Source organism: Pygocentrus nattereri, chromosome 6, assembly GCF_015220715.1.
Source record: "Pygocentrus nattereri isolate fPygNat1 chromosome 6, fPygNat1.pri, whole genome shotgun sequence".
Taxonomy (NCBI): Eukaryota; Metazoa; Chordata; class Actinopteri; order Characiformes; family Serrasalmidae; genus Pygocentrus; species Pygocentrus nattereri.
In genome coordinates, this window is record NC_051216.1 from 2,022,827 (window position 1) to 2,034,220 (window position 11,394).

An 11,394-nucleotide genomic window follows, 5' to 3' on the forward strand; every position below is an offset into this window, starting at 1 on the left:
GTCCCTATGTTCAGAGTCCCTACTCTAACCTCCATGCTCCTGCCTTTCCTTCTCTCTCACTGCCTTCTAACCCACCTTCCTCCTCTCCTCTTTGATGGTCTTCGACCTACAGTAGTCCAATTTCCACCGGCACCCTGCTGGTCAACAGCACCGGAGGCGGTCGTTGTTAACCCGGGCCTTGACCGATCTGGTATGGCAATCATATTTGTGATCCGCATGATAGTTTTGGCACAAGTTTTACGCCGGATGCCCTTCCTGACGCAACCCTCACCATTTATCCGGGCTTGGGACCAGAAGTACACAGAGTATACTCCTAATGGCTGTTTTGATCATGGAATATCTGAGGGAAGAAATTTTGTAAGCTGACTTCTTACAACAGTGTCATCCTATTACAGCACCAAGCTCGAATTCAGTGAGCTCTTTAGAACACATTCTTTCACAAATGTTTAAGGCAGACTGCATGGCAAGGTGCTTGATTTTATACACCTGCAGCAATTGGACTGAATGAAACACCTGAATTCAGTGATTAAAAGACAAAAAGACCAAACAAAAAGCTGAAAACATAACAGCATTAAGGCAGAAAGTAAACACAAATACAAAGTGAGGGAAGGATTTGTGTTCTCCCTTAATGCTTTTGTGTTCTTGGCTTTAGCAGGCCACCGTCCATCTGTCATTTAAAATTCATGCCATTAATAAAACAATGTGCATATAAATAAATTGTCTCAATTTCAGACCCGAGACACATCAGTTAACTTGACAACTTGGTTAAATTTGGGGGGAACAAACAGCACTCTTGTAACTTTTGTGTACATCATTAGAACGGAAGAACCTGCATAAATAACAGTTTGCAAATATTTTTCATTAAGTTTTTTCATCGTCTTGTGGCCACTAAACTCAATATGTGACTGTTTTAACTGTGTAAGCAACTGTTGCTATCTTTCACTGCCTTAAGCCAGTTCTTTAGCCAGTGTTTCAGTTTGAAATACCAGCTGGGGTTAAACGATGTACTCGTGGGATCAATTAAATCCATTTGCTATTATACAGTTCATCAAGGACCAAACGGCTTACTAAAAGAACTAATGGTTCAATTTATATATGCAACACCTGATTGTTCATCACCTTTCCATTCGGACTCCCCTAAGACCACCAGAGCGGTCATTCTTCCCTCTGGACAGAGAGTGGAGGGAGATTCAGTGACTCTGGCCTGCAGCAGTGATGCAAACCCTCCTGTTCTCTCCTACTCCTGGTTTAATCAGAGCTCAGACGTAGAGCTGGGAACAGGACAGAGTTACAACACCACCAGCATCAGCTCCCAGCACAGCGGACTCTACTACTGCACCGCTCAGAACCAGCTCGGACAGAGCCGCTCTGAACCCTCCCGTCTGGATGTGTTATGTAAGAGCAGTTTGTTCTGTATGATGTTTTTCTCTGGGTGTAAGAAGCTCAGTAACTAGTCGAGTCTCTGTCTCGTTCAGACTCTCCCAGACCTCCATCTGTATCTGAGACTGAGGTTAACGGCTCCGTCACACTGGTCTGTGTCAGCGACTCCAACGCTGCCAGCTCTTACACCTGGTTCAGGAAGACAGGAGGAGACATTACACAGTTTGGAGAAGGAGCCAGTTTAACTTTAGCTGCAGGAGCAGATGGAGTTTTCTACTGTATGGCAGAGAATCCATACGGATCATCCAACTCATCAGAATGGACACTTACATCAGGTGTGTTATGGGATGATTTAATCGCTTTCTTGTCTACACAGAGGTTAATAAGACAACTGGACTCATGCCAGTTTTAGGTCTTAGTGCAACTCTTACTTGTTTACACCCCATCTTGGTTTCTGTTACAGGAATTGTTTTTTTATGCTTCTTTTAACAGCAGGAGTGGAAAATTTAACAATTGATCTTCGATTAGATTATGGCCAGCAGTGCCTCATTTAAATATTATCATTTTACAGTTATTTAAAAAATGTTATAGACGTAATTATGTGCTTTTTGCTGTTGGTGGATTATGCATAAATAATTTAACAATGATACAGTGAAGTCAAATATTATTGAACTGAAGAACCTCAGAGGTTCTTAGACTGGTCCTTAGGGACCCTAGATGGTCCATAGTTGCATAGATGTTTCAAAAATGTTTACAGGTTCAAATGAACAATATACCACAACCACAATTTTTACTGAATTGCACTTTTGTGTTCTATTTCACAAAGATTAAGCTTCAACTCAATGTTACTGTGTTTGCTTCTTCTCAGTGTTTGTCTTACAGTTATCAGCTGAAAGTAGTTATTTTTGTCATCATGCTCTGCATTTCTTTACTTTCACTGTAATGTACAGTAAATTTTCTTCTGTACTTTCAAGTATATTTTTGGCTTTGTACTTTCACTAACATTCAAGTCAAGAGGTTTTTATTGTCCTTCCATCTGTGTAGGAGTACACAGTGGAGTGAAATTACAGTCCTCCAGGAACATCTTGGTGCAACAAAAAGGAACAAACGTGTGAACGTGCAGACATCTTGTGCAAACAAAAAATTAAGCTAGAAACAATAAATATGATAAACAGACATTAGACACAGTAAACAGACAGGACAGTGCAGCACCAACACAGCGCTCACTCTGGACATGAGGTCGTGGAATAACGTGCAGAGATATTCACCTGCTGTGATCTGCAGTCAGATGACAGACATGAACACAGGAGTTACTGAGGTAGAAAAACCTGAGAAAAACAGTGTAAACACAGTGTAGCAGCAATGATCCAGATAGTGCAGGTAGAGCATCAAGAGAGTGTGTGTGTGTGTGTGTGTGTGTGTGTGTGTGAGGGGGGATGGGGGTTCAGTCCTTGTGAGTTTATGAACCTGATTGCTTGAGGAATAAAGCTGCTGCAGAGTCTGGCAGTGGTGGCACGGATGCTCCGGTACCTTCTGCCAGACAGCAGCAGTGAGTAAAGTCCGTGTGAGGGATGGACGGGGTCGTCCACGGTGCTGGTGGCTTTCCAGATACGTGTGGTGTAGATGTCCAAGATGGAGGAGAGAGGGACCCCGATGATCTTCTCAGCTGTCCTCACTATATGCTGTAGGGTCTTGCGGTCTGAGGCTGTGCAATTCCCAAACCAGGTGATGATGCAGCTGCTCAGGATGCTCTCCAGTCTCCCTGTAGAACACAGTGCGGACGGGAGGGGGGAGATGAGCCGCCTTCAGTCTCTGCAGGAAGTAGAGGCACTGCTGGGCTCTCTTGGCTATGGAGTTATGTGGTGTTCCTCACCGAGATGGCGTCATCTGTTGAGCGGTTGGGGCGATATGCAAATTGCAGTGCGTCCAGTGAAGGAGAAAGCTGGTCTTTAATGTGCCTCATGACAAGCCTCTCAAAGCACTTCATGATGGTGGGAGTGAGTGCAATGGGACGGTAGTCATTGAGGCAGGACACTGGAGACTTCTTCGGCACAGGGATGATGATGGTGGACTTGAAGCACATTGGAACGACTGCAGCAGAGATGTTGAACATGTCCGTGAGAACATCAGCCAGCTGTCCGGCGCATTCTCTGAGCACTCTGCCTGGTATGCTGTCGGATTCTGGTGCTTTTCTTGGGTTGACTCTGTGTAGAGTTCTCCGCACATCAGCAGTGGACAGACACAGTACCTGTTCACTTGGAGGAGGTGTGGTTTTCCTCACTGCCGTTCTGTGCCTCAAACCGAGTGTAGAAGTTATTAAGCATGTCTGGAAGGGAGGCATCACTGTCACAAGCAGGTGGAGGTGACTTGTAGTTGGTGATGGCCTGGATGCCCTGCCACATCTCTTCCAGGTTGATGGAATCACTGGTAGTTGCTGCTACTCTGAACATCTCCCAGTCACTGTGCTCAAAACAGTCCTGAAGAGTTGAGAGCGCTCCTGGCGGCCAGGTTCTCAATTGCTTCTGGTATGGTTTGGCACGTCTGATGAGCGTTTTGTATGCTGGGAAGAGCATCACAGAGATGTGGTCCGAGTAGCCGTCGTGGGGACGGGGCTCGGCCCCGTAATATTTTGATGTGATTTTAATTAAGTATGACTTCTCTGTTCTTTTTCCACTAGTGAATCCCGACCCTAACATGGATAACAGGACTTCAGTATATGCAGCTTCTGGAGGCGCCGTGGTTTTACTTCTGATATTCATTGTAGTCTTTTTGTGGATGAGGTGAGAATCTGAACACATGTAAGATAAGAAACATCCTCCAAATGCTGCCTGTAAGCTATGCTGTGGTTCTTTGCTCTAATGAGGTGATGTAGTTCCTGTTTTTTGAAGTTGCAGGAGTGTTTGCTGCTTTCTCTGCTCTATTTTGCTAGTCTCTTTTTAGATTTTCAATTTTTACTCGCAATTAATTACAACCACCAAGTTTTGGAAGTCTCTTCTCGAATTTGCAAGACACCTGGAAAGGACTCAATTCAGCCAACAATCAATGTGAGTATCAGGCCTCTGACATGCCTGTTGAGGGAATATTTGAGGGAACCTGAAGCTGTTTGCTATCAGTAGATATTCAAGAATAGTCATTCATGTAGGTACTGATGACGTTCGTTTGCGGCAGGCAGAAATAACTGAAGAGAACATTTAAAGAGGTGTGTAAATTATCCCAGACTTATCTGATGCCGTGATATGCTCTGGCCCCATCCCAGTTTGATGTGGCGCCAAAATTTGTAGCAGGTTATGGTTGCTGAACTGCTGGTTGTGCAAGTGGTGCTCAGAAAACTGTGGGATTTGTACATAATTGGTACTTTGAGGGGAAGCCTGGTCTTTTGAGTTGGGACAATATCCACTCATCTGCTCTCTGTAGCATAGCTCGTACTCTCTGATAGCCATGAGTGTAGGAGAGTCATACTTTAGTCCAAGTCTTCACTTCAGTCGTGATGTACGTTTACCATCTTATCATGTTAAGAAGACTATATCTTCCTCCATAGCTGGTACCTTTATCAGAAACCTTGCTAAACTATCAGCTTCTGTTAACTGTCTGTCTAATACTACCAAATTAGATATTATAGATATGAAGTGCTTAGAGGAAACTTTTTTGTCTACTCTAGATAATGTGGCTTCTTTAAAAAGTAAAGTAATAAGGCAGAAAAAGCTGCCCCATGGTATAGCGATCATACTCCAGCTTTAAAACACTGTCAGACAACTAGACTACTTGAAGCTCAAAGGACTCCAGGTACAGATCAAGTTTTGATCATCAGGGAGGGAGGGGCTGGTCCATTTTTGGCTTTGTAGACATCAGGGTTTTAAATCTGATGCAGCTACAGGAAGCCAGTGAAGGGAGCGCAGCAGTACAGAGACTTGACTGAAGAGATTTGAAGACTAGTAGAGCGGCTTCATTCTGGATGAGTTGCAGAGGCTTGATGGCCACATAGGAAGACCAGCCAAGAGCGTGTTGCAGTAGTCAAAACTTGAGATCACAAAAGACTGAACGCACACCTGGGTGGCCTCTTGGGTTACCTGATAAGAGTGACCCTGAAGATAGAACGTGAACCACTTCAAGCTGTCAGGATGGGAAATGCTCTTGCAGTCTTGAAAGCTGATGGAACTCGAGCTGATGACAAGTAATTGTTTATGAGAAAAGTGATGAAGGGCAGTAGATCCATGGAGATTTACTGGAGCAAGGTGGATGGGATGGGGTCCAGTGGGCATGTGGTTGGATCACTGGATTTGTTTGGTTGTAGGACATCACCTGTGGAAAGGGAAGAGAAACGCTTTAAGGGATTGAGAGTAAGAGGACGAGGTCTAGTGGAAGGAGTGGGGACAGAGGGAAATGATTGGCGGATTTTATCAACTTGTCAGTTTACTTGGCACATTGCTTCTGTTTGTTATTATTAATAAAAGAAATTGGAAGTAAATTAATTATTGATCATTACAAGTACTTTTCTTTAAAAGTACTAGGTCATTACACAGTAAGAGGGGAAAAAAGAAATCTTGTATAGAAGAAAAATGCATCAAGATGCATCGATAAGCGTTTTAGAACTGCATTGCAGCCCCCTGAATTAGAGATTCCCACCCCTACTCTTCACAGAACTGTCTGTGTGTTTGTTTTTCTTTGCTGAGTTGAGCAGCTGTCCATCCTGTCCATCTGATGTTGTTGCTTCTTCTGCCTTGATCGGGTTTCCACTGCTCGGCAGCCTTCTGGACTGGTTTGACCATCATGGAGCTTCTCGCTGTGCAACGCTACCTAACCTGAACTGACCCTCCTGCTGCTGCTACGCAGACTCTGTCTATTTAATTATAACAATTGCTTCACATGTTTTCTCCCGTTTCTGATTTTAATAGTTCGTACTAACGCTGTTTGCTATCTAGTGTGGACCCTTTTGAGTCTTGGTTCCTCTCAGTGTTTCTTCCTCTTGCTCTTTGGGAGTTTTTCCTTGCCAGTGTCGTCTCTGGCGATGCTCGTGGTGCCTTGGACCCAGATTTTTCTGTAAAGCTGCTTTGTGACAACGCCTGTAAAAAGAGCTATATTAATTATCTTTGACTTTGAATTGACTAATATAATCAGTTTAATACAGTAGAGAGTGAAATAGACGGTGTGCAGTTTCAGAACATTAACAGGAGCTGATTTAATGCTGGAGATGTGAGTCTGAAGGTCATTTTCCTCTGAAAACTCCAACAGGAGACGACCTGCAGTGACCAGCAGAGAGAGAGCGGGGAGCATGGGAGAGGTGAGTTTTAATGAAGGAGTCATTTGAGTCCAGTTTGAATTGAATACATTAAAGAATTGAAAAACGTTCCCCAACGAGTTTAATAGTTTGAATTTCTGTTTCAGCAGCAACATTGTTCAGTTGGTATTATTACCTGTTAGCTGTGCAATGATGTGTTTCAGGGTTCAGTATAAATTTGAGGACCAGATTGAATTTGATTTTTGATATTCTGTTCTACACATGTTGGTTTGGTTCAGATAGAGAAAGGTTCCCCAATAGAACTTTTTCAGCTCCTGCAGCCAACTATCAAAATAAACCCCAAATATGAACACTAGAGTGTATGAGCTCTTCAGAGAAAAGCCCAGTCATCTGGTTCTGTATATCTGCTTTCATGTCTCTGTCTCTCAGGGAGCTTCTGCTCCTGTGTACGATAACATTTCTGCCCTGGCTGTGACCCCTGAGCCCTCAAGAGCTGCACCCTCAGATGATCAGTATGATGTTCAGTACGCCACCGTTCATTTCTCACGCTCTCAGATGAAGGACGTTCCTCTCAACTCCACCGTCCACCCGTCAAACACTCTGCCTGAAGAAGAGGAAGTGCAGTACGCCACAGTGAACACTGCTAAACCAAGTACTGCTCGGTAAGCAGGACAGATAACAGTGAAGCAGGTCATTCGCAGCTCACTTCTTCTGCTTTCTCTCAAAATAGATGCTCACAGACAGCAGCTGCAGTCAGGGGGTGGGGGGTTTAGGTGGTGAGAGGTTGCAAAGTTCTGCAGATTGGCAAGAGCAAAACCACTCTCCCCTTAAAGGTGCTCACATCTGGCCCACAGCAAGGTGGAAGCCGTTGTAGCAGAATGTTGGGGTGGCTAATCATATTTCAGGGAGGTGCTGGCGCTGCAGTTAAATTAACCCTTCATTTTTCAGCTTCATACGCTTTCATATTTTACTCGCATCTATAGAGTTAATGTTAACGCATTCCTGGCTGAAAGTTTCAGTCCAGTGGAAATCTTGTTTGTTTCTGTAGTTACAAATACATTAACATAAATAAAATGCAGGTATTTCACTGCAGTAGCCCAGCTTCTCAAACGTTCTGCTCTGCTGGACTACATCAAATATCGGTTTGAAACGTCGCCCAATCCTAAACGCTGATCCGATGCCTATAATTTTTAAAGCAAACAGCTGGAGATCCCAAGTTCATCAAACATCACTCGTCTTAATATTCTGATGAGCACTCAGTCCTGCTTTTTTAGGATGGTCCCTTAGAGAATATCTATTATTAACAAACGATCTGGTGAAAGTTTATTTTCAGTAGCTTTGAGGTCAGGATTAGAAATGAGGTTAAGGTTAAGGTTTAGGTTAGGGACACAGTTGTGTTTTGGGAACATTAAGATACTTAATAGACACTTAATTGCAGGTAAGTTAAATACCAGGTAAGCATCTTTGAGGTATCTGCAGTAGATAATTGTTAACAAGCACGTGGCAAAGTTCTGTTACCCGCTCCCTACGAACTGCTGCCTCCCCTTGGGTCTTGGCCCCCAGACGACCAGAGGTTGCATCTTGGACAACTTGTGGTCCACAGCCCAGCAGTTAGGTTGGCTTATGATATGATGCATGTTTTCTAAGATGGTGAACTTTCATTTGTCTTTAAAAAACAAAGGGCCATGATTCTCACTTCTGACACCAGTGAAGCACCCAGTGTATGAAGAATAATACAAAGAGCAGTTTCTCCTTGTGAATTTTCAGATATTAAATAATTTAATTAAATTAAATAAACTGAAAAAAATTATTTCCCTCAGCATATCATATCATTTATGGAGTACATGAAATTCCCTCTTTGTACTAAAAAAGGAAACAATAATAATCTGATCTCATTGTTGCAAATATTTGCAGGAGTGATGAAATCCTGATTTACAGCACCGTCCAGAGAACCTGAGAAGATGGAAGCTCCCACCTCTCCAGCAGACGCACCATACTAGAATGAGTCAAGTGCAAGTAGATGTCAGTCTTGTAATGAAGTACCCAGTAATAGTGGTGAACAGTATGAAAATATCATTATTGAGATGAATCAATTCACAACGTTCTTTATGGAGTACGTTGTGGTGCTTAAAGAACACTGACCAACTGCACGGTCAGTTACAGGAAGACCAGAATTGGTGATTTTTAGTGCAGTGTTGTGTGAGAAATGAATATGAATGTATAGTTTTGGGTTTTTTTATATATATATGTTTCTTATTGTTTGTTCCAAATGAATAATTCTCAAACTAAACATTGAAATCTATGTTGTGTAAATATCTTTAGGGATCATAATGCTGTATTAGGCAGCCTTACACAGGAATGCTCATTGGATGAACAGAAGCAGGATGTGGCCGTCGTGTAACGGTGATTTTGAGTTTCATATTCGATGCAGCTTTACCAGGTACAAATAACTAAAACTAAACTAATCCATGCTTTTGTGTTTCCTCACCTTGATTACTGTAATGTTTTGCTCTCAGGACCTTCTGCTTGTACAGGCGAGAACATGAACACGTACTAGATAAGGAGAACCTATGAGAGCAGTTTTATCATCACTCCACTGGCTATTCCTTTATAGTTGAGTAATGTTTTATTAGTAGTCTCTGAATCTGTTAGTGCTGCAGCTCCTTCATACGTCTCTGAAAGCCTCATAAACTCTGATCCACATCAAGCTCTGAGATCATCCACTGCTGCCTTCAACACTTTCCACAGATTCGACTTAGGAAAAGGGGTGAAGCAGTTTTGTTTATTATGCACTGAAGATCTGAAACACACGATCAATAAACATTCGTCTTTTATGATTAAAAAAAACTTTAAAAACTTTCTTTAAATATTTCCCTTACTTTTACTGTAATGTTACTTTTACATTGTTTAATTCTAATTAGTATTTTTATTTTTTTAATTGTCTGAACTGTTCATTAACTTTTTGTCACTGATTTTTGTTGCACCTTGTTTGCTGATTTTATTTGACTAACTTTTGTTTATTTTCTTTCTCTGATGTTTTAAGTTCACTCTGAAAATCGCTTGGGGCTGTTTATTATTATTATTATTATTATTATTATTATTATTAATAATAATAATAATTTACATAACTGTTATTTACCTGTAAAGTAATGTTGCACATATTGAATGCAAATTATTAAATGGAACCAAAATAGTAATATATTGTACACATTTATTGCCAATAATGAAATAGTATCAATAGTAATATATAAACAGTAGAACTGGGGAAAGTGAGAATGTAAAGGATGTTATTGTTCCTGCTTTTCTAACAGATCTACTGTACACAGCGGTGCAGTTTCTCACCTCATTTACCTCCACCTAAACCATTTAAAGTCACCATGACTCAGAATCCGAGCCTGATTTCCTTTAAACGATGTTTACTGTGATCGGCTGTTTCTCTAATAAAGCAAGAAAGCCCTGCTGGGTTCAGGGGGGGCGTTGTTTGGGTTCTAGAGAGTAACAGAAGATCAGTAATGAGGAGAGTCGTGTGGGTTCAGTGTGATTCATATCATGGGTTCAGCACCACCTACTGGCTGGTCAGTAAAGTGCAGCGTCTTCTGCTTTAAGGAATTCTGGGGAAACTCACAGTAAAGAGTGCGTTGCTGTGGGTCCTCACTGCTCCGGACTGTGGACCCAGAACGCTCTAAATATCACAGTGAAGTGCTGTAATTATCAATATTAGCTTCTATATTCATAATTAACACCACTTACAGACCAACATACTGAAGCTGGGATTATCAGAACGAGCGTTTCAGTCATTTTACTGTTAGAGCCGCAGGAGGCTGCGCTAGTGTTAGCGAGTTTTATTCACACAGATAATCTGACCGAGTTACAGCTGAACCTGCATGTTGCAGTTGCCAGACTCACTGCAGGTCAGTTGGGTTGTGTTGTTTTTATTTTCCAGTTTATGGTCAAATGTGCTTTAAACTGCCTTTATTGTTATAAAATAGAGAGCTGGTTTGGCCATGCGGTTATTTTGCTTGTTCACCACCAGATGGTGAAGATATTTCTTACTTTTGTGTTCCTTTTTTTGTTATGACCACTCAATAAAAAATCTTCTACATGATGCCATGAAACCTAATGAGCATTGATACGTATATATCAGTGTGTAGCAATGTAATTAATAAGATGTGTAATATCTGCTATTATAGTGATTCAGTAAGTTGACCTTGGGTTTGTCTGAGTGTAAAATGATTGTTATTGCATTCTTATTTTAATTATTTACATATTGATAATAACAGAAAAAATACACTAAGCACATGGCTGAAAGGATGAAGTGACCAAGTTACTACTTAAATTAATGCATGTACTTATTAAGTAGAATCGTGTCAGTATGCTGGTTTTCTCAACATAGAGTAAGCCTAGTCTTGGGTTAAACTGCAGTGTCAGGGTGTTTTACCATTACAAGTCCTAGAATATGCCTTTAGGCTTAATCTGGGTCTGGCAAACTGGCTCACAGTGCCATGACATATAAGAGTTCACCTGCAGTCCAGGAGGGGGCGCTAACTGTATCGGTATGGTTCACCTGCAGTCCAGGTAGGGGCGCTAAGGGTATTAGTGTGGAGAGCCTGTTACTTGTTGCTCTGTAAAGTTCTAGTTTAACCAGCTACAAAAGAAACTGTTGAAAGCCTTAACCTGGCAGGTTTTAACTGAAGTGTGAAAACAGTGAATTCCCACGAGCGGCAAAGTTGGTTTCTTTTTCACATGCGTGGTTTCTTTATTCAGTAGTTTTTAATTGA